Raw genomic sequence first — 21,855 nt, forward strand, 5'->3', positions numbered from 1 at the left:
TGCTCACCATCATGCGCGTCTTCATGAAAGAGGGCTGAAGTGGCTTTTCATGGGAAATTCACATGGACAGACAGCTTTAAGCTGAAATGCAGAGAGAAAACAAACAGTTGTACTTACACTAATTCAATAATCTCCCTTTTCTGCATTCTCTGTCCACGTTCTGTAACTTTATAGCTCAGCAATGTGAAGCAAATTGTGACTGTGCCAGTGCTTTTTTCTTTGAGTTGAGAGAGTGCCACAGACATGAAAAACAGACAGACGATAGACAGATGGGCAGTCTGAGTGTAAGAGAGCTTTTTTTACATATCTGTGTGTAGCCTGAACCGAACCCATTTCGCCCCTACAAACAGGCATGGGAGGCCGGCACATACTGCCATGTTAATATGAAATGCTGCAATGCCAGTGCAGTGGCATGGTGGGCTGCTCCTTACTCCCTCATGCCTGTGCATTCAATCTAGCACTGCTGGACCGCCGCCTGGGAAACAGATGGCAGGGAATAACACTGTCACCCACCCTGAACACTGACATCCTGGACCAGGCCTCCGCCACGCACTTTGCTATCTGTCTGTTTGCATTGCCTCTGAAATCCCCCCCTTTATCCAGACAGAGCCATCCCCAGATTAGGAGATATACATGAGTGAAACTGACTGGACAGCTGAGCCTCATTAGCCAAACATAAGCTTCCATTTTACAATGAGTCCGTTTGCTCTCAGTCGTTTAAGTGTCCCTGCAGCTCTGATGGGTGGCTTTTGTTTTGTTTGTTTTAGGTTCAGGACAACGGGACAGATGACTAGAGAGTGAGCCCGTGTGAGCTCTGAGCTCTTCAGGAGCTGGAAGAGGAAGGCGGAGGTCTCTTTATTCGCTGACTGCATTTAAACAATTAGACAATTAACTAGTTAAGAGGGATCAATTGGTCTGAGGATTAAGACCAAATGGACATGCTGAAATACTTTAGATTAGAAAAAGATTACAAAGGGAACATAATGTTCTAACACTGATTTAAAAGGAAATAAGCCTAACCCTTACACAAACTCAAAGCTGACATTCAATAATGAAGCTACAGTTCAGGTTCCAGTTGCCCAGAACAGTAGCAAAGGCTAGGAAGCTTACATATTATAAAATTTATTTTTATGTTTACATCAAACAACATTGTTATTATCTATAATACATAATAATTAATATGTTCACTAAATTACCACTTTGCTGCTCGAAAAGAGTCAATAACAGACATTAAAAGTACACTAATCAACATTTTCTGTTAATTATGGCTCTGTCTTTCAGCTCTGTTTTGGTTCATTAATAACTCACATAATTTTCAGCAGAAACCTATTGTATCCTACCTGCCAGCACCAAGAATGACCAAAAGGAGAGCTGAAATTAAACTGAAAGCTGAAATTACATACTGGACTTACATTCATCTGGGAGCCAGAAACACAGCCACAAATGAATGTAAAGTCCAAGTCTGCTGGATGGTTAAATGGCCAACGGTTAACTAACACATTTGTCATATTAGCTTTATAAGGTGAACATATGTCAGTGCTGTGTTTATAGCTGGCTTCTGCTACCCCCAAAATTATCCAAAAAATCCATTAATGCAGGCTTTTAAAGAATATTTTACAAAAACAATATTAAAAAAAGATAAAAATGGACATCAAGATGTGATATTTCCAAGACCAAAAGAAGGTGTTTGGGGAGAAAATAATCTTAAAGGAATTTGCATGCTCCATTTAATGTTTTAGATAGCAGGGATTTATGAATCCTGGCATCTCTGCAGTGCTGCAGGAACAGCCTGGGCCTCTGATATTACACAGCTAACCCAGTCTCTGATTAACCTATTTTCACACTAAATGAGGATAACATCAAATCATTTATAAACAAATGTGGACAAGACAAACCAGCCCACTCTAAACCTCTCAGCTCATAATGGTTATATTATGCTAATATATGCTCAGTAAAAAATCTTGCACTGTAAACTAATAAAATATTCAATTCAAATCAAAGCCAAGTTCATTTTGAAATGTACCTATATTCAGGATTAAAGTACGAGCTATAGTATAGCAACTTAACAACCCTGAAGTCACAAGAACAATTTCTCTGTCAGATTTTTTTCAGTGTGGGGAACAGTCTCTTCTGAATGTGTAGCTCACTGTTGTTCAGAGCCTTGTCAGCAGCACGAGTCCGTTTTAATATCAGCCTGTTAGCTCCCCCCACCCCACCAGCACTTCTAATCTGGTTGGCAGGAAGTGATTTGATCTTGGTGAAAAGCGGAGCATCTAAAAATCTAATAGATTGGGACATGAAGTGCGGCATCAGCCATTTAACCTTGTGTGTTCATGCTGGTTTTGAGAGTGGGAGATAGTGACAGCAGGTGTTTTGCCCCTTGGCACCTCTTCATGGCCTATGGCAGTGTTCTCATCTGCCTCTGTGATTTCTGTGAGGCAACAGGTAAACACAGCCCAGCGTGCAGACTAAAGTGACAGGGAAGTGTTCTGGAGGCCCGGTTTATTTAACAAGTTAACAAGTTAATTAAAGGATAATTTCAGTTTATTACGCCTTTGCTCAGAAATCTGGCCATCTTATTTTTTTTTTTTTTTTTTAGTTATGATAACATGCAAACCAAAGTATTTGCTGGGATCTGGCTGTTTCCAGGACAAAAAATTGTTTAACCAGATAATCTAAAGCATTTTATCTGGAGATAAAACTGTAAGTAAGCACAAACAAAATGTTGGTAAAAGTCCCCTTATTGTACAGGAAAACTATGCGTGTGCAAAACTGTTTAACAGTATGACTGCTCATGTTTATTGCTTTGCTCCTGAAAGCTGTGAGAAATTATTTGATAATGTTATTATCCACAATTATGAAATGATCATAAAAACTACTAAGTCAAAAGACCCAGAATTATTCCTTAAAGAAACCTGTTAGTATGTTACCTGGTCAGTTCAGTTAAATTACAGAGGGATGAAACATAATCCTCACTTTTTTAAATAAAGAGGCAATAAAAACAATTCACAGTAAGGTCTGTGAATTAATCAGGACAATAATTTCAGAATACGACTCAAGGTCCCGTCACTAGGTATTTCCAAAACGTTCGACTAATGGGGGAGAAACCCTTGGAAAAAAGTTGGTAAGTGGACTTTAATTTTGGGTTGTCCTGATTTGAGCAAACTACTGTTCCTAACGTCAGGAATGCTGTTCATTGCTTTTGAGTCAGAAACCCCAGGAGACAAAACAAGAGCTATCAGGATGAGTACATATGACTGCGAGTAAGTAGGAACCTTGATTTTCTTTGATTTGGCTGAACCGACCCATTAAATATACCACAAACAATGTAAAGTATTGCTGAAATTCTTTCTGGAAATAGACAGATTCTGTTTACGCAATTTGGTTGCAGTGACTCACATTATGAAAAGGGGGATTTTCCAAAAGTCACTCACCTCCCTTTTGATCAAAATCAGACAATAACAGTCTCCTTTTTTAAAGAAAAATTCACTCAGTCTTCCATTGGCAGCCAAGCTAATCAAATTCCAAAATAAACAAAAATATTTCTGACCACACTCAAAGTTGTCAAATGTCAAGACTTTTCAGTTAGTTTCCTCTGGTTTGTATATGTGTATATATTAACACCTCTGAAGGTTTAAAAGTAGTGTAACATGTCTTCATATGCAGGTGACTCATATTTACATCTGCCGCTTTCACTTCTCAGTTGGTGTTTGAACCTTTTCAGACTTGCTCACAGGGCAAAATGTCAGAATACCCCAGTGACAGTCTCCATGTCTCATTTTCCTCTGGACCTTGACTGGAGTCCCTGCAGTGTCTTATATCTCTCACCTCCCCAGTTTTGTGCGAAACCTGTCACGCCACCGGGGAGGCCGTCCTCACCTGAAAACCATCGGCGCACAGACCACCAAAGGTGCCTTTAACTCAGAAATATTGTTCCCTGCACACGACCCATCAGGGGAGTGTCGAGACAAGAGGGATATTTTGGAGGAATCTTCTCGGCCTCAGTGGCAGGAAATCAGTGTCCCTTTTTTTCTACAGGTGGCTTCACATCTGGAATCTCCAGCTGCAGGAGAGCGTGGATCCGGAAGGGCAGATGGATGGATGCACTGTGGCTGGTGGAAGTCCTCATTACCCGACCACATCCTTCTAGAGGAGTTTTCCTATTGAGGCCATTAATCCTTGGCTGCTTCAGGGGTCGTATGTCACTTCTAGTCCATCACTCCCTCGTCTGCCACACCATCTCACACACACACACACACACACACACACACACACACACACACACACACACACACACACACACACACACACACACACACACACACACACACACACACACATAATGTCTGGCAGGCCCAGAGAGACAGACTTGTTGTGATGGGTCTGAGTTAGCCATGCGTGAGGAGCCAATAGGATGTTTTCATCACTGGGAGAGGTGCAGCGACAACAGACAGAGTGGTAACCTCAACAGGTCAGTCAGACTCATCTGCTATACCTGCAGTGTCTCCTCAGATCAGGCACTGAATATGCTACAAAACCTGGAGATTTTCGTTTAATGCCTACAGTATACAGTATCCTAACACATACCTGGCATGTAGCAAGAATTTCATTTACAAGTAGCAGACATACAGAAAAATATCTCAGTTTACTTTGCTCCGTTAACCTCTTAATAGCAGAGATGCTCTTTCTAACTTATCATTCATACAAAAAAACATGAGAATTGTTGACCTCTCCGCCACAGAAAAGGTAAAGATCAGTTTGAACCTTTTAAGGAGCCAAACATATACTGCAAGATGACAAAAGATTATAGAATAGAATAGAATAGAATGCCTTTATTGTCATTATACGTAAGTACAACGAGATTAAGCCACCACCAGTATCAGTGCAAAAGCAGTGTAAAATAAGATAATAAAAGATCTGAAGTATAAAATAAAATATATCAAAATACATCAAAGTGTCACCAAATCATGTGGGAGTGAAAAACTTCAGCTCTTGTATTGTGCAAAGTGCGGATGTAGAATGAAGATAAGCGAGAAAAAAAAAAATCCAGTCTGAACAGGAGAAAATATGTCATCCTCCCCACAAAGAGCACTGCCTCGCTGCTTTTCTTGAGATAAAATTGCTTACATGAAAATTCACCTGCTAATGAATCAGCCAATGCCAGAGGTGAAAGCTTACATTTTTATAAGACATTGTAGTCTTTTTACAAAATTAATATTCACAGGACAAAACACAAGTTATGATGGGCATATATTAATGTATTCAATCAGTAAAAGGTTCAGTTTGGTCTGCATGTGACTGTGATGCCTATTTATAGAAAGTGGAAAATTATTTTTAAAATGCCTTACTTTTGTATTATAACATTATATCCAACCATTTGTTAATCCCATCCCTCAAACAGCAAATGTTCCACTCACAGATAAACAACTGTAACTAGGCACAGCAGGCCTGTCAAGATTCAGATCTCCACTGCGTGGAAGGCAGTTTTGGATGCTACTGGAGTTGAGGCTAACGTTAGCATCTCTGTCGTGGTCTTTATTGGATTTGGGGAAGTTTACACTCCAGCAGGCCCAGCCAACTACACAGGATGGCATTACATTTAATCTTAAAAGCCTTTCCTCTTGTAATGCTAAAAGTGAAAACATAACAGCCAAACAGGGTTATGTCAGAATGAAATAACAGTCTGATCCTGCATTTTTCATCATCACATTTATAATAGTAGGCCTGACTAGTTCAACCTTGCAATGCTGTTCTTCATTTCTGTGTCTGCTGGATGGAACATCACCTGGTCAGGATGGTGACTTTTTTGCCTGGGATATGCAACGTCAGCCTCAGTCTTTTAGCTCGAAATCATGTATGAAGTCATCGAGTCCGTATTTAAGACCCTTTTACAAAATTCTCATTTTACGAGTCAGCTGGAAACAGCATTGACAGCATTTTCAAACAACTCATTAAGCTTAATTAGCAAGCCGGCTACAGCTGATGAAATCTGCTAGCTACTTTTGTCTCTGTGTGAAATCAAGGCCCCATTGTTTAAAAAACTGCCAAGAATTTGGAGCGCCACCATTTTCATTGTGAACTACATATATACCAGGTGAGAAGGGAAAGCTTCACAGCAGCAGAACTAAGATTAAATTTTAGACCTGATTTATTAGACAAGTAAAAATATCCCAAAGGCCACAACAAAATGCCCATCCCCAGCCAAGGTCCACAGAGTAATGATTAATATCTTCAGGCTAATGTTATGTTTTTAATTACACTATTATGGTACAAAAATAGAAAAAACACCTTGAGCTACATTATAAAATCCTGTTGTCCACTTTTAACCAGTTATTGTACAGTGCACATGAATTCTCCAGAAGAAACAATCTGTCCCTGGGGATTTTGAAAGCCCAGGACACGGCAAAGTAGTGATGAGTGAACCAGCTGTCCTCTCTGCCTCTTAAGCCCCATGTGGAAGTGCACACACGCACAGCTACCTCTCATCTGCCTTTCTGCTTCCCTGATCTCCCACTTGTTTAATGTGTGTCTGCTTGGAGGGAACAGAGTAATCTTCCTTCAATGTCAAACATGGCACATCCACTCTTCCATCTCCCCTCCCGAGTGTACAAGCTCCCGTCTTGGGAAACACGATATCACGTCAAAACAGTAGAAGCACAGAAATAAGTTATGGGCTGAAAGTGCCTGGGATCCCTTGAAAGTGCTCAGTGACACAAAAAAAGATGACAGTCCTCTGCTTTCTTTTACAACTGGCAGCTGCTCTTGGCCCGTGAACCTCGAGATAATTGGTTTTGTTTGCGGGTGCTGAATCATTTTTTCAGACTATTTTTCATCACAGCTGTGGCTTTAATGCCTCACTCCTACATGCTGCAAACATACGAAGCACTTCATAGACGGGAAGTATTATCTCACAGACTCCTCACTTTTGGCCCAGAATCACACCATGCACTTATCTGCACGTACGCTGTGAGTGAAATCTTACTCTGACCACCTGCTGTTACTGCAGCACTACTGCAGGCAGCACTGTATTCCTAAAGTCGAACTGAAATTGCAATTCTTCTCACTTTTTGTGTGAGGAGATACAAACTATAATGATACTACAGCTACTGTGCACATTTTTTTTTTTTAATTTCTGTACAGAGAATATACCATTTTCAGACATATTTGTGAAAACAGCGCCTAAGCGTGAATGGCATAAATAAATTAAATGATGTGGCTCCTTTAGACCTTCCAGATTTTACTGGATCCCATGGGATCAAATTTGGATCATGCGCAGAGTAATTCTAAGGTGTTTGTGGCACTCAGAAAAAATTATTTACTCTTTTACAGCTGCTCCTTTTCTACTGATTGTGTATGCAGTGTAGACATGATACAAGTTTGACCACTTCGTATTGTGTCTTTACTTGTAGGGTTGAATGCATCGATCAGTCACTGATCAGTGTGTACTGATTTATTCTCAAATATGAATTTTAATTTCAGTTTCGACTTTAATGTCACAGTTGTTACTCAGCGCACTGACAAAGTCTCATTTTTGTTAGATGTTATTCTCTCTCTCTCTCTCTCTCTCTCTCTCTCTCTCTCTCTCTCTCTCTCTCTCTCTCCGTGTGGTTTGGTTGTAGTAAAAGATTCTGTTCAGGAAGTTCAGTCAGAACATTAATGCAGGTCATAAATCAGCTGCTCACTGCTGGATTATCGAAGAACATCCTATGAAGCAGGCGTTTGGAGCATGTCCAACTCCTGAACAAAGAGCTGCCTATCTCTCTCTCTCTGCTCAGGCAATGCACTTGTTAAACTCTGCTTGACGCTCGTCTTTTTCGGCTTCCCGTAGGCCAGTATCGCAAACAAAACTTTCGTCTTGCCTTTTAAATGCTTTTTCTGCTCTTTTCTCTCTCCTCTCTCTCCCTCCCGCTCCCTCTCTCTCTTTCTAATTTGCTGGTCACAGTTAGAAGCCAGCCAAGTGGGACTTGGTCAGTAATTGGAGTCTCTGCAGTGACTGCCTACAGCACAGCTCCGAACGATGCACTGGGGAGGCTTCCAAGGGAAAACTCAATAAGCTCTTCACACTTAAGTGTAGTCATCATTACAATTTTTCCACTGTAGTGAACAGTACACAACCTGTTGGCAACGCCTTCAGATAGGAAAAAGTATGTTAAAATACTAGCATTGTTTGCGTTTGGTTGTATTTCTTTCATCTCACCTCTATTTTAAATTATCCTTCAGTCATTTCCCACGGCACAGCTTTGTTGTTTAAAGTGGGTCAAGGTCCTTTCTATTCACAACATTGTCTTTTCCCAGTCGATCTGCGGTTTATTCCCGCTGTTATATTTAATTCTGCTTCGACTTTTGCCAATAACAAAAGAGTTATGACTAAAATGAACTTGCCTTGAAGGGAGACGATGATTTTGCATTGATCATGTATGTGTCAGCAGGATGGAGTTTCAAATTATAAACTGTAGGATGTGAGTAGTGAATGAGGTGGATGTCTAAGGAATATACACCGAACGAGGTCGTCTGAAGTGGCACAAACAAAACCACAGCTTGTTTTGCGTGTTTTACTGTGGAGGTACCATGCCTTGTCTGAAATGAAAAGCACGTCCACTAACAACAGTCATTACATTTTAATGAAATATATTAGCACTGGCACTACATTACACAGCAAAAATCAGGGGTGCAAAGATTATCTAATTAATATGTGTCACATAACTGAGTCTGAGATACAGCTATTTCGACTTACAACCCAAATTTGGCATGAAACTGAAAAAAATAATACAGCTGTCAAAAACTGATCTTTGCAAGTAGCTCTTACTCTCTCTTTGCTTTGTGTGTGCATTTGTATGTGCATGTGTGCCAGTGGTAAGGTGTGCTGACAATGAAATTATCCAGAGGAGCAGTCAACTCAAGGCAAGTAACACTAGCGTCTTACTGTCTCTGCTAGCCAGTTCCCTGGAGAAAACCCTGAGGACAAACGCCTGTAAAACTCAGTAAATTACTCTTGAATGATCATTATCCACAAAACATACAATCTTTGGTTTTCCATGATGATGACATCCCACATTATGAACCAAATCTACATTAAATATGACAGAACAAATTAGCTAATTATCTTGTAGGTTTCAGTGGTAACAGTCTATGGTTGACTGCAAGTTAAATCTGCTGGGTATTTAAAGCCTGACATCGACTGCATATTTGCCTGACATCCTCTGCTGTGACAGAGATATTGACTGAGCTGCACTTGAGTAATAAAGGGCATTAAACAGTGATGCCCCCACCCACTTTAAGGATTATGTGCTTACTTCAGAGCCCACTGGGCACCAAAGTGAGAGCATAAACAAAGTGTTAATTGCAAAAAATAGATTCACTGCCAAGTCAGCGGTATGGCAGTACCATGGCTACTCCACACATGTCCAACCCCCTCTGGCTGACACAGAAAACAGTCTGCAGGTTTCGTGTGAAGGGAAAAAGATGAAAGGGAATTGAGTCCAAACCGCCTCTCAAACATTTATATTGTTCTGCCTCTTGAGATCTGTCAAGACTCTGGAAAGTGAGCTCAGGCCTTCACTCTGCTCAGGAAACAGATCCCATCGGTGCAGATATAGCTCTCAGGAGTGGGAGTATAAATTTCAACCATAAGATGCTGCTTCTGCAGCTCAACATATATAGTATGACAACCAGACCACACCATGAATCATGGCTGGTTGCGATCATTTCCTGATTAAGAGCCTCGAAAATTCAGACCCCTCTCACACCTGGTAAAGCACAGTGAGAGTCCTGACACCCAGGCACTTGGGTGACATTGTGATGAATAGGTAAGTGATGAAACACAGAGGCTGTGTGACCCCCCAACAAACAGTGCCGCCGCCCCTCTGGAGGACAGAATGTATTACATTCACAGCCTCCAGCCTTGGAAAGATGTCAACATGATGTAGCAACACCGCGGAAAGCACTGCACATTGCTCGATTAAGCCTTGTTTGCTTCACTAGTACCGACAGTTTCATGTTCGTTGTTAAGCGAGGGAGGTTAAATATGATATTGAAACCTCCTGCAAGAAAATGCAGTTGAGCTGCTGAAACTCAAGACACTTTCACTGTCTTACTAAAACAGCTCCCTGTTTGTAGTCACTGAGCACTGAGGGGCCCATGTTGCCTAATTAAAACAGGAAGAGTGATGACTCAGCTCATCCTCAGTGAGTTATCATTTTCTGGACATTTCACTATGATGTGACTCAGCTCTCCGTGTCTTCCTCTAGATAGTGAGCTCGTGGCTGTGGCTTCCTGACAGGACAGTTCCTGGCATGCTCGCTATGGCGTCACCCCTACAACACACACCACCCACCCCACATCATCAAGACACTGTGGAGCACAACTTGTTAAGAAACAGCCGTGATGATGCACCGCTGAGAGCAATGCTGCCTTCCAGAGTATAAACAAAACATTTGGCTGTGGAACGGCAGATACTGTAACTCCCCTCAGCTGGAGATTTAGTGCTCTGTGATTGAATCTTCGCCTGCACAGGAAGTGGTGGGCGATTTTTGAGATTTTTGAGGTGTAAAAAGAATCCTGCTTGTACAAAATGTCCATAATTCACGGGCTATTTAAGGGCCGCTCTTGGTCTACATAATGCTTAATGAGTTGGGGTGTATTTAAACAAGAGGGTCAACCCAGTCACATTAATGCAGCCCACTGCTGTAGCACTGAACCGCGAAACCTGACATTAATCCTGAGGGTAATGTGGCCCTTCCTGTGGCTAATGAAATCTGAAGCTTTTAAATGGCTGCACCTAATGACACTCTTTGACAGTTTTTGAATTAAGCAGCCATGACTGCTGGGACCAGACTAAATAGCACACAGATGGCCCACACCAAAGTTTTGTCCACCCACCCCCCATTGTTTTTTGCCCTTGGGCTGTTACATGTGATGCCGTACCTGCTTGAGCATTAAAGGAGCCCAGGATTTTGAATTAGACAACAAGGAAACCTCAGCTTAGCTTTGATCAACAATAATTGTATTATTCATGGATAATTTCAGGTGGCATTTTATGGTAACCATAGCTGGAATGCATTATAACTCTTTGAACATTATGCAGAGATAGCCTGTGTAGTTTTCTTGTAAACAAACATTGTCATGTTCACATAAACTGTTTCTCACCAGTACACAATGGATCCTTGAGGCCTAACAAACATGTTCAATATATTTTTTGTCTTTCTGCAAAGATATTTTTAAAAGCATTTTGAAACCTAGTTTATTTACATCCTGTTCACTCTTAAGCAGCCTTCTTCTCTCCTGCATCTAGTGACACATCGCTTCTTGTCTTGGCAACTGGTGATCAGTGGAACAGCCTGAACAAACTGTTCTCAGGAATGTGTGCTTATGTGTCTTCATGGGTTACAAATAAAATTAAAAGAAAACAAATAGAATCTCATCAAAACAACGCACAGTACCTTTAAGTCACACATAAGCTATTAAATTAATAAAAAATAGAATACTTATAATAATAAATAGGTAAAAAAAATGTCACAGTTGAACCCTACAAACTCTAAATGCACCCTGTGGAGTTTTGCTGTAAACAGTTATGTTCACCAGCACTATTTCTCACATTGTGTTTAACCTTCATTTAACCTACCAAACATACTGAGTGTAAGGCATAGAAATCTATTTTTAAAGCATTTAAAAGTGCAAATTTTTATATTTTGAAACTGGAATTACTTAAATTCAGTCTTTTTTTTCTTCTTTGCTTTTTTCTGGCACATTGCTACATTTGCTGGCACATTACCACAACCAGCTGTCAGTCCATTAAATAGAATGAAATTCAGGAATGCCATGTATCCCACCTTACATCTGATATAAATGTGCAGTCTTTGAAGTAAATGACAGTTTCATTTACCATTACATGGGCAATTGGACATGCTGGATAATATATTTCCAAGTTTCAAGGTAGGTTATTCTAAAAACATTAGATAACTCTCCTCTGTGTCATGTCCACAAACTGGAAACAGTATGACACCCATTCATTCCACTTAAAGCAGTTCGTTTTAAATTTTGCTGCAACTACGGTGCTGCATTTTGTTCATAAGATGTTATGAGATTCAACGTTATCTGTGAGTATTCGTAATGTTTTGGCTCATCTGGATTGCATGCACTACACATTTGCATTACTGCCTTCTGTTTGTGCGAGTACGTGCGCATCCTTATGGTTTAGCTGATATACCTGCTCATGAAAAACATCTTTCCATTGTGCCATTATGGGTAAGAAATTCCACAAGTTACCTTTAATACTCTATATATAAAAGTCACAGTCTTCCCACCAGTAAAAATAGACTCCAGAAGAGACGGATTCGGTTTCATCATTTCTCCTCTCAGCAAGCTTTCACTTGAATGTATTTAAAGAAACATTGTCCATGTTGTGCAGTAAAGAAAATACACAGTACCATTCCTACATGTAATCTAATACGGAATATATTACATCTCCTGCTATTTTCTTGATTTAATCCTCACTAGTGCTTCAGTGTTTTCCCCAAAGAGCATATTCTTTCCGCCAGTTGGAGAGCTGAGCGAGGGGAGTGTCCCACATTTAACACTTAATTGTCAAAAATGTTCAGTAATGACATTATCATGGATTAACTGTTGAAAGATGTGAATTTTATCATGAAAAACGTGACAGAATATACTATAGTTTAATAAACACAGTGTGTGTTTCTGTCATGTCAACAAATCATTATCTTTAGTCTTGATGCCAGGCAATCAGCCCCGTGCAACAGACATTAAATCCAGCCAGACTTCTCTGAGGACAGTTGAGCTTGTCACAGCTGGACCCAAACATGAAATTTGAAGCCACATAATTGCTGATTTGATTGCTCAAAATGTGTGATGCGTGCAATCTTCCCAAACCAAATAAATCAATTAATTTACAAACTGCCAACCACGGAGAGATTGGTCTCTCTTGGACTTTTTTTTTTTTTTGAAGCGGTGCCACAGTGAATAAACATCTGCAGAAAACAGCTCAGCCTCATTTCTTTCCTGTGCAACAAACAAATTGTTCCAGCAACCCACAGAGGCACATTGTGAAAATTACTACATGGGTTGAAAACACGTCACAAACCCACAAAACAGAGCTTATTTCACACTCTGGAATGATACCGAATAAGGACAAATTTCCAGAAATCTCAAGATGATGCCTTTTATCCTTTTGCTCACAAACTATTTCTCTTTAATATTAGCCATGGCTGATAAGAAATAACTGAAAGAAAGAAAGATAAGAAAACCTGCACTAGTATCTGCAAAATGATGACTTTTCAAGCAGAGTTTCATAAAAATAAGCAAAACTTGGAAATACAAGCATTTCAAACAACAGCAGCACTTCTTTCATTGCACTGCGTGCTTTAAAGCGACACCAAACATGGAGCATACCAGCCTTATCTGAGCTGAAGAGCCTCCCACGGTGCAGAGCAGGCTCAGTGTCCAGATAATGAGCGAGCACCGAGGTGTCTGACCACTCATTTGATCACAAACACATCAGGACAAGCGGGGCGAAATACTTCAGCTCATTTAAACCAGTTGGAGTGGTGATCAGAGAGGGGAATGTGCCGCCGTGCTGGTCACCTCACCGAGCATCATCCGCTGTTTTCCCAGGGTAACTGAGTCACCTCGCCACCTCCTCTGGTTGTTCAGCTGTCAGAGAGCTTTAGTGGTGCTGCTGAAATCCAGACGTGCAGATACTGAACCACTCAGACACAAACACAGCTCAAAATGAAAAATAAGTTACAGAATGAGGGGAAACATACCGCAATCATTTCAGGATTTTTTTTTGCTGGTTTGTTTGTCTTTTATAAGAGAGAAGTGTTGACAGAAGATGTACTGAAATAAGCAAATCTGAGTGTTTACTTCATGTACCAATCCTACACACTGTGCTTCAAAAGCAAGACTTTTCTTGAATGAGCGCAGATCATATGAAGTTTGTACACTGGAGGTAGAAATAATGTGGTTATCTGTAAGTGACTCTGCAGTGAGTGGGTGACTTGTCTTCAACTCTTGTGATCTGGGCTTGATTCCCAGCTACAGTATAACCATGTGAAATTCTACTTTTCCAAAAACACAACCATACATCAGCTATTAATTTAAACCAGAGGAACATAGAGGACGTACACAACTTGCATACAAAATGATGCATACAAGTTGTGTATTTGCTAATGGACAACTGTGTCTTTCTTTAACTTCTTTAATGTTGTCTTCACGGTCAACTATTTCCACAGGCTTCAGAAGCATGTAGGGGAAAACACAAGCAACCAATCACAATTACTGCTGCCCCCATGTTTCTCTATCAGTGCTGCAGCCCCAAAATCACGTTTATGAGGAGGCACACAGCTACAGTGTAATCTTTATTGCGTAAGTACAAATCCAGCTGTAGTATTAGCTTTGCTATATATAAAGGGTCCACTGCTTCCTGCACTGGCACTGGATGTCAAATGTAGGGTGTACCAAGGCCCAACGTGGATGTAATTCCTACGTATGCGGGGCTGTCCAACCACACTGCAGCCCGTGAGCAGGGTGGGGAGGTACAGTAGGTGTCTATGGGTTCATCTGCCGAGTTCATGGTGTGCCGTCTTGGTTTGATGTGAATGTTAAACGTCTCCAGCATCTGAAACCTGAAGCAGGAGGAACAGATGTCAACATACAGTACAGCCAGATTCATAACAGCCTGTGGAGAACTATGAATACCATCCTGGTCACCAGTGTCACGCTCATAACTTTATACCATCAAAGAGCTGGATAACTGTCTCAGAAGTATGTAGACTACTGAAGTGTGCTTTTGATTTCAGTGCTGATCTCTAATCAACAAATATGACAAAATAACTTCAATGTGCTTTTTTAAAAAGTACATTACTCATGCCTTTTTTTTCCAAATCTGTACTTTTTCTTATCAAACTTTACCTTTTAAAAATGTTGATTACTGTACTGCAAAATAACCAAACACAGGAAATCTAAAGCTGGCCGAATCTGTGGGGAGGCTGAAATGTGCTGCACAACAACCACAAAACATTTTCTCATAATTACTTTCAGGTCCCCTGAAGCAGCTGAATCAAAGTCAGTGATTTGAAAAAAAACTGTAATTTATCTGGAGGCATTTTCAGACTCTATTTTAGATGTCTTACCTTCTTCTCAAAATAAAGAGTATCGGCAAATGTTTTAGTGATTTGTTACAGTGATAATGTATTAATTGTATGTAGCTATGTGTTGACATCACAGTGCTAAAAGGCTTGGCTCTGGTGTGAAAGACTCCAGCCTCCCTGTGTTGATATGCTAGAGTGGTTGTGTGTATGTACATGTGTTTTGTGGGTTGGTGGGGAGAGTTTATACTGAGGCATAAGCCATTTGTTGGGACCGTGTCAGATCTAATGCCAGAAAAACAATGTCTGGCAGAGAGTGAAACCAAATAGCAGGAACTGTTTAATTGACCCCAAACATAAGACGAACATTAAGGGAGAAAGAGTTAAGAAAATGTTATCCCTCTTCCATAATGGAACGCACGTCTGCTTTAGATTTATGGCTGTGTGCATTCGTAGATAAAAATGATGTGAAATCCAATTCCTAACACCAAACGTCTAGTTGCTACGTAACTGAGAGAGGTCAGGCGTTCCCTGTGAAGAGGCGCGGTTCCTTCAGAGACGTCCATTCATCAAGTGCTGCCAACACGCCAAAAGTACAAAGGACAGCATATCCTTCGCTGGCTCCATTTCCCTTTTTGTTTGTCTTTCTTGTCTCTTTTCTTCTTGTAAACTCTTTTCACAGTCGTATTTAACTGCTTTAAAATAGTCACAGCACAAAGAAAAGACTATATTTCTTTTTTTCTTTTGAATGGCAAATAGACTTTGTTGGCAGAGAAGCATCACTAACTCTTTTACTTTTCCAATCTGATTTTCGATGCCGCCCGTAAATATTGTGTCCTACTATCTATCAAGTAAGCAAACCAAATAATAGCAAAAAGAATTCAAGGAATATGAGCTTTCATTCAACTGTCAGATGCTCTCCATCTGCATTTCATTGAGGTACATATAAAAGCGCGTTTAATGGGTCTCTAAGCTCGTGTTGAGAAATGCCCTTCATCTACCCCAACCAAGGCAGGTGGAGACCGGGGTGGTTCACATAAAACAGAAACAAATTACGCTCAGGATACTTGAAGTTCCAAGTCCACCATAAAACATAATGTATCATTAATGAACTTGCCTTTTCTTGCCCTTTTCCTCTTTTTGTTCATAACAATAGCAGCTGGGGAAATAGTCACTAGATCTGCTTAAACTTTATAGTCTGTGCAACCATGAATAATTTACTTTGATTGCACGTATCGGAAAAATAAAAAGAGAAATTTTCAAATGAAGGGTTATGGAGATTTTCTTCCCGGAAAGAGCAAAGAGAATTCATAATGGGGAAAGGTGACAAGACATCAAAGGGAAATTTTACAGACTGATAAGAGACAAAAGAACAGTGACTTCAAAACATTGCCAGAGTTTCCCCACTTTGTTCTTTCTGTAACCCTGACTTTTCTTTACTGGCTCACATTCAACTGAGAGAGTCGTTTCTGGATGAAAGTTCTTTTTCCTCCATTTATTTATAGTGGCATCTCAAAGTCTTCCAGGCTTAAGAAGCAGTATACCATTACACTATGTACAGGGAATCAGTCAAAGTAGGAACAAGAGGAATTTGAGCTGCTTAATGTTCATCCATAATCACCATAATATATTAAACTGTTACACTGACAATACCAGCAATTAAGCCGTTCCGTGCATCGATTACTTTTTCCCATGCCAACATGCTGTAGTCGTCCTCTCTGATCATATGGGTGATAAGATTCTGTATCTTAATGCATGAAAGAATAAAGGCCTGGAAAAACAGTATGTGATTTTAGAGGCTAGTTGATGTGGTAACATCTCACAGGACTAGTCAGTCAGCTACTGCAGCTGGTGAGCTAACTGCCAACACGGTACATCTGAGCTTCTCTCTGTTTTCTCTGTGCTGGCCTGTTTATCCCCCCTGACATTTATTTCTCATTGTACATTGTTTCAAATGAATCTTTAGCAAAAGGTCACTGAGAAAGATTATGTTCTGCCTTTACCTCTTCCTCTATGCATGAATGTCTGCTACTAAGGTATGATGATGCCTTAAGACTGGTCATATTCTCTGTTTTATTACTCAACAAATCCCATGAAAAGACCAAAGCTGACCATAAATTGTCTCAAGTGCGTCACACTGCTGCGCTGGATGACTTGTTCCTTTATGAGGAAAAAGGAAAATGAGCACTGTCGTTTTGTGTTAATACCACATACACTGAATCACAAATTTGCTTAAAATAACAATGCCAAGGTGCAGGAAACCATTCAGCCTTATGTGAAAATGGAAGTGTTTTTCAATGACTTATATTTAAAGATTTAGCTTTGGGTTGTCACAGAAGAGCTGGGCTAGTTAGAAAGTATGACTTAAGATGTGGACTAACATACTGCTGGCTTTGGTCTTTTCATGGAATTTGCTGGCAATAACAAAAAAATAGAGAATATTGCTACAGCAATTTTAAGAAGATCGGTTTCTCATCATTTATATGTAAAGCTATGCATCGTTGCTTCAAAGTGTAATCAGATCATGTGCTCTGTAGGTGGAAGCTGTAGTTTGAGTGTTGAGATTTGTTTTGTCTTGGAGTTATTGTACCCTAAAGAATGTGTCGACATACACACACAGAATAACCAAGAGGAAAAATCTGACAGAGAGTTACACAAATGAAAACAAGCTCATACACAAAAGGGGTTTAAGAGTTCAGGTTCTTCTGTAACACAAAAATCTTTGTAACAACAATGAACTGTTTTTGAAGGTGCACTTCACTTGCTCCTTAAAACACCCCACGATATCAAGGCGGAAGAAATTAGTGAATTTAGTGAAAGGTTCAGTGAGCCGGGTTCCGGCAAACGTTGATCATTAGCTCCTTCACTTCGCAGTACAGACTCAGGCTTTGTGAGCTTTCAAAGACATCTCATGTCTGTTTTCAGAGTCTGTCTTCTCCCCGAGAAAACATTTCCTCCTTATCTTTCATCTGTCAAGTCATATTTCTCTGTCTCGCTGTATGTCAGCAAGACCAAGCTTCAGCATGCTCGATCCTCAGCATTAAAAAAAGAAAAAAAAAACAAAAAAAACAGCGTCCATAAGAAACAAATCAGCCATTTCCAAACTGCGTGCCACTGTTCAGACAGATTCAACTTCTGATAACTACAACAATATTAGAGGGGAAGAGAGCAGTTACCCACTTTGGATACAACACCTCCTCCATTTAGCTTGTTTTGACTCTGGTTGATCCTCTGCTACAATAAAGGAAGGGTGGACGATCATCATATCTTCTGCACAAGGAGAAAAAAAAATACAATTCTGAAGAATAGTGCACTCAGTGACCAGGAGACTGGTATTTTTATGTGCATGGGAGCGCGTGAAAAGCTGGCATGCTGCCACCGATTCCCACTCTGAAGCACATACCAACACACATCAACCAGTACGGCAAAGTTAAAGGTGAGAGTCACACTTAAGAAAGTTTCTGGGTATTGAAGAGGCATTCAACACTGGCAGTGAAAACATAGAGCTCTGAGGGTGATGTCAGAAGCTGGGCTGGTATCACCTGCCACCTGGGGAAAAACCCTCTAGATTTTTATTACTGATTAGACAGCACAGAGCGCAGACGGACTCAAAAGACATCCCTTATTTGTTGTTTTACAATGTCCACAGAGAAGCTGGGTTTGACAGGCTTATGAGGGTGCGAAGCGTGTTTTATACATGCTCTTTGAGTTTGATCCTGCCCTTGCTGCAAACCGAAGAGAGACAAATGTACGGTAAAATACGAGACTGTTTCATGATTTGGAGACCTACTCTGTGATGTGAACAGTTTTTCTTTTCTTTTTTCTTTCTTTCTTTTTTTTTTTTAAAGGCATGTCCTGCAGGTGCAACATCACAGGATAAAAATCTGCCCTCTGTGCCTGCAAATCTGCTAAGATGGAAGTCACCTGACAGGAATACTATGATTAATAAAACTGCTGGTGAAAAGAGGTCCCTGGAAATAAAAGTAGCCTTTTTATCTGTTGGCGGTTACACTGAATTGTCATCTCACAACGCATCTTTCTTCGATCTGCGGGCCACTTTGTTTCCAAAGACTGATGAGCCATATTGGACTGATTATAGAGACAACTGTCTGAGAGTCACGCAACACCACGGCATTCAAACCCAGGGGAAAATCTGTCTGGTCAGTTCAATGAAAGAGCAGCAGAGAAAACAATTTGGAAGCTCATGGTGAAAAATGTAATAATTTCTTTTTGGTTATTTTGGACTTAAAATTATTCTACTGAGGATGAATCTGTCAAAGCAGACAGAAGAAGGGGAGAAATAAGAGAAGCTAATTTATATTTATATGATCACCATTGTGTAAATTGCTTTCCTCTCTAGACCGGCACCACTCTGATGTCAAAGGTTTGTGATTATTCTCAGTTCATGACTGAACTCAGAGTCTGTCCAACATTAGAGAAGATAAATCCCAGCTGGAGTCCAAATTTAGGGATAAACAGACCTCTTGTTTGTCATAATTTCTTCCCAAAAAGACAGAAACCTAATAATTCACTGTTTTATCTGCATGAGAAATATGTGTTTTGCAGACACTGTTTAAGATAATTGTTAACTGCTGCATTTCAGGGCAACGGCAGTTCTCTATAGTCTTTTAATGATTACAAGGAACTCTATTCATGCAAGTATGAAATTACAGAAAATGTGTGTATGTGTGTGAGGTTGCTCTGAGGCAATACAACAGAATGAGAACCACAGACTGACAGAAAATTGCTGCCCTATCTTCCAGGGGGCTTTGGCAAGCCCAGAACATTTCTCTGCTGAATTTGCAGTGCTGCTGATAATGTCACGATTAAAGGCAGATAAGTTAATCCACCAAGCCTCTGATTCTTGACATTTCATGATATGACGCACAGGCCGCCTGAGGGGAGGATCACATTTGTTTAAAGCTTCAGACGAGCAAAACACACTCAGATTTTCTCATCTCTTCAAGAAAATGCAGACTTTGAAATGTCCAAATGAAGATGTCACACTTTGGTCTCCCTATGCTGATCTCTCCAGAGAAGCTAATTAGCAACCGAGACCTGATCTCTTTTGACATTCTGCATTCACTCAGGCTGTTGACTGTGACTCTTATCATGATGGAGGTTTGATTTGTTTTCCATTTTAATAAAGGTGCGCTACATCTGATGGATGCTCTGGAAATGGAAGCGGACGCGGAAGTGCGGCGCTCACTCTTCCACAACAATAACAACAACACGAGTGGGCTGCCACTGCTCATTCAATCATCAAAACAACAATACAAACAAACATCCGCGCACTTCATTAGCATTTCAGAAATCAGGGGGCTTTATATAGAAGCGGGTGATAAACAGGAAACACATTAATTGTGGATACAGTAAATAATGCAGCAAATCGTTGCTGAGATCAGGGGACTGATTTAGCCACAGCTGAGAGACCACCTGTTGACAATTCCTACAGAACAGTTTGACAAATATTTCAAAGGAAAACGTGACTCAAAGGAAATGCGAAGATACCTTTCTTTTTTTTTCTCCATCATCTGTGTTACGCTTATCTTAGGAATGTCTTCTTGTTATTAAAAACTCAGGAATCAGGAAAAGTCGTCACCAGCGACTGAATTCAGGCATCCACAGCATTCCTTCATCAAACACTTCCTGTAAACAGACAAGTGTTTCCTGTGTTGAGGCACATGTGGTTGTATTGCGGCCCTCTGACTGTTGTTGCCCATGTCATGTTGCCAGGTCTTGTCGCCACATCCCTGGATGTAAAAAGGCAATCCTCCGCTGGCTTGACACTCACGTCATGGCACACAGTCCACTGATACACTCTGAGGAAACACCATCTGTTACATTTTCATTACAGGCTTTGCTTCAAGCTAAGACAATTAAAGCTAACACAGTGCAAATGTTTGAGCCCGTACTGCCAACTTTACAACGTCTCACACATTCTTATCCTCGTTCATAGGACATTTTAATGACTACTAAATCCACAGTCATAAATTATTGTGGGTAGCACCTGGATTCAGCACATTCTGGATATTTGCCTCAGTTTCAGGTTTGATTGCCAGCTCATGCACATAAACTGCTAATTTGAAATAGCTCTGCAGGCAGTTATCCCACATTGCTTAAAAATTATTCCTGAATGTTGGATTAGATTGAATTTTGAATTACTCCTAACTACTACGTGGGCTGGTAATGGGGCTATAATCCCCACTATCTCTTATTATGTACAATTGCCCGTGCTTTCTGTCAGTGATCAGTGAGCACCTCTGAGAAAATGCTGTGAACAGATTCTTTTAAAGGCTCTTGGGCGAATTATCTTTCAGCTAAAAAAAGGACAGGCTTGGATAAGCATCTTTAGCCTCTGGGGCTTGGCCACCCCTGAGGTGAGAGGATTGCTTCACATGAAGTGGAGGCTTCAAGTGCTGCATGTAAAAATGGAAGGTGCTCTTGTTGTTGGATCTCAAGTGGGTGGCACAGACATGTTGCCCTCTGGGACCTGGAGCCTTAAGGAGACAATGGCTGGGCTGTGTGAAGCGGTAGCTGTAGAGTCGAGGGTCACAGGGCCCCTCTACTCAGGTCCACGCCACTAAAGTGACTGTTTAGTGACAACACATAGAAAAGGGGTTGTGTAGAGGATTTTAGTGGGGGTGTGTTTTTGGAGGTTGTGACCAAAGGCGGCCTATCCATCATGTGTCACTAAAGCCCTTTGGGGACTTGGATCTATGGGCCCCAAAAGTGAACTGACGCCTTGTAAACA

The sequence above is a fragment of the Toxotes jaculatrix genome, chromosome 10 (genome assembly GCF_017976425.1).
Source record: "Toxotes jaculatrix isolate fToxJac2 chromosome 10, fToxJac2.pri, whole genome shotgun sequence".
Classification (NCBI taxonomy): domain Eukaryota; kingdom Metazoa; phylum Chordata; class Actinopteri; family Toxotidae; genus Toxotes; species Toxotes jaculatrix.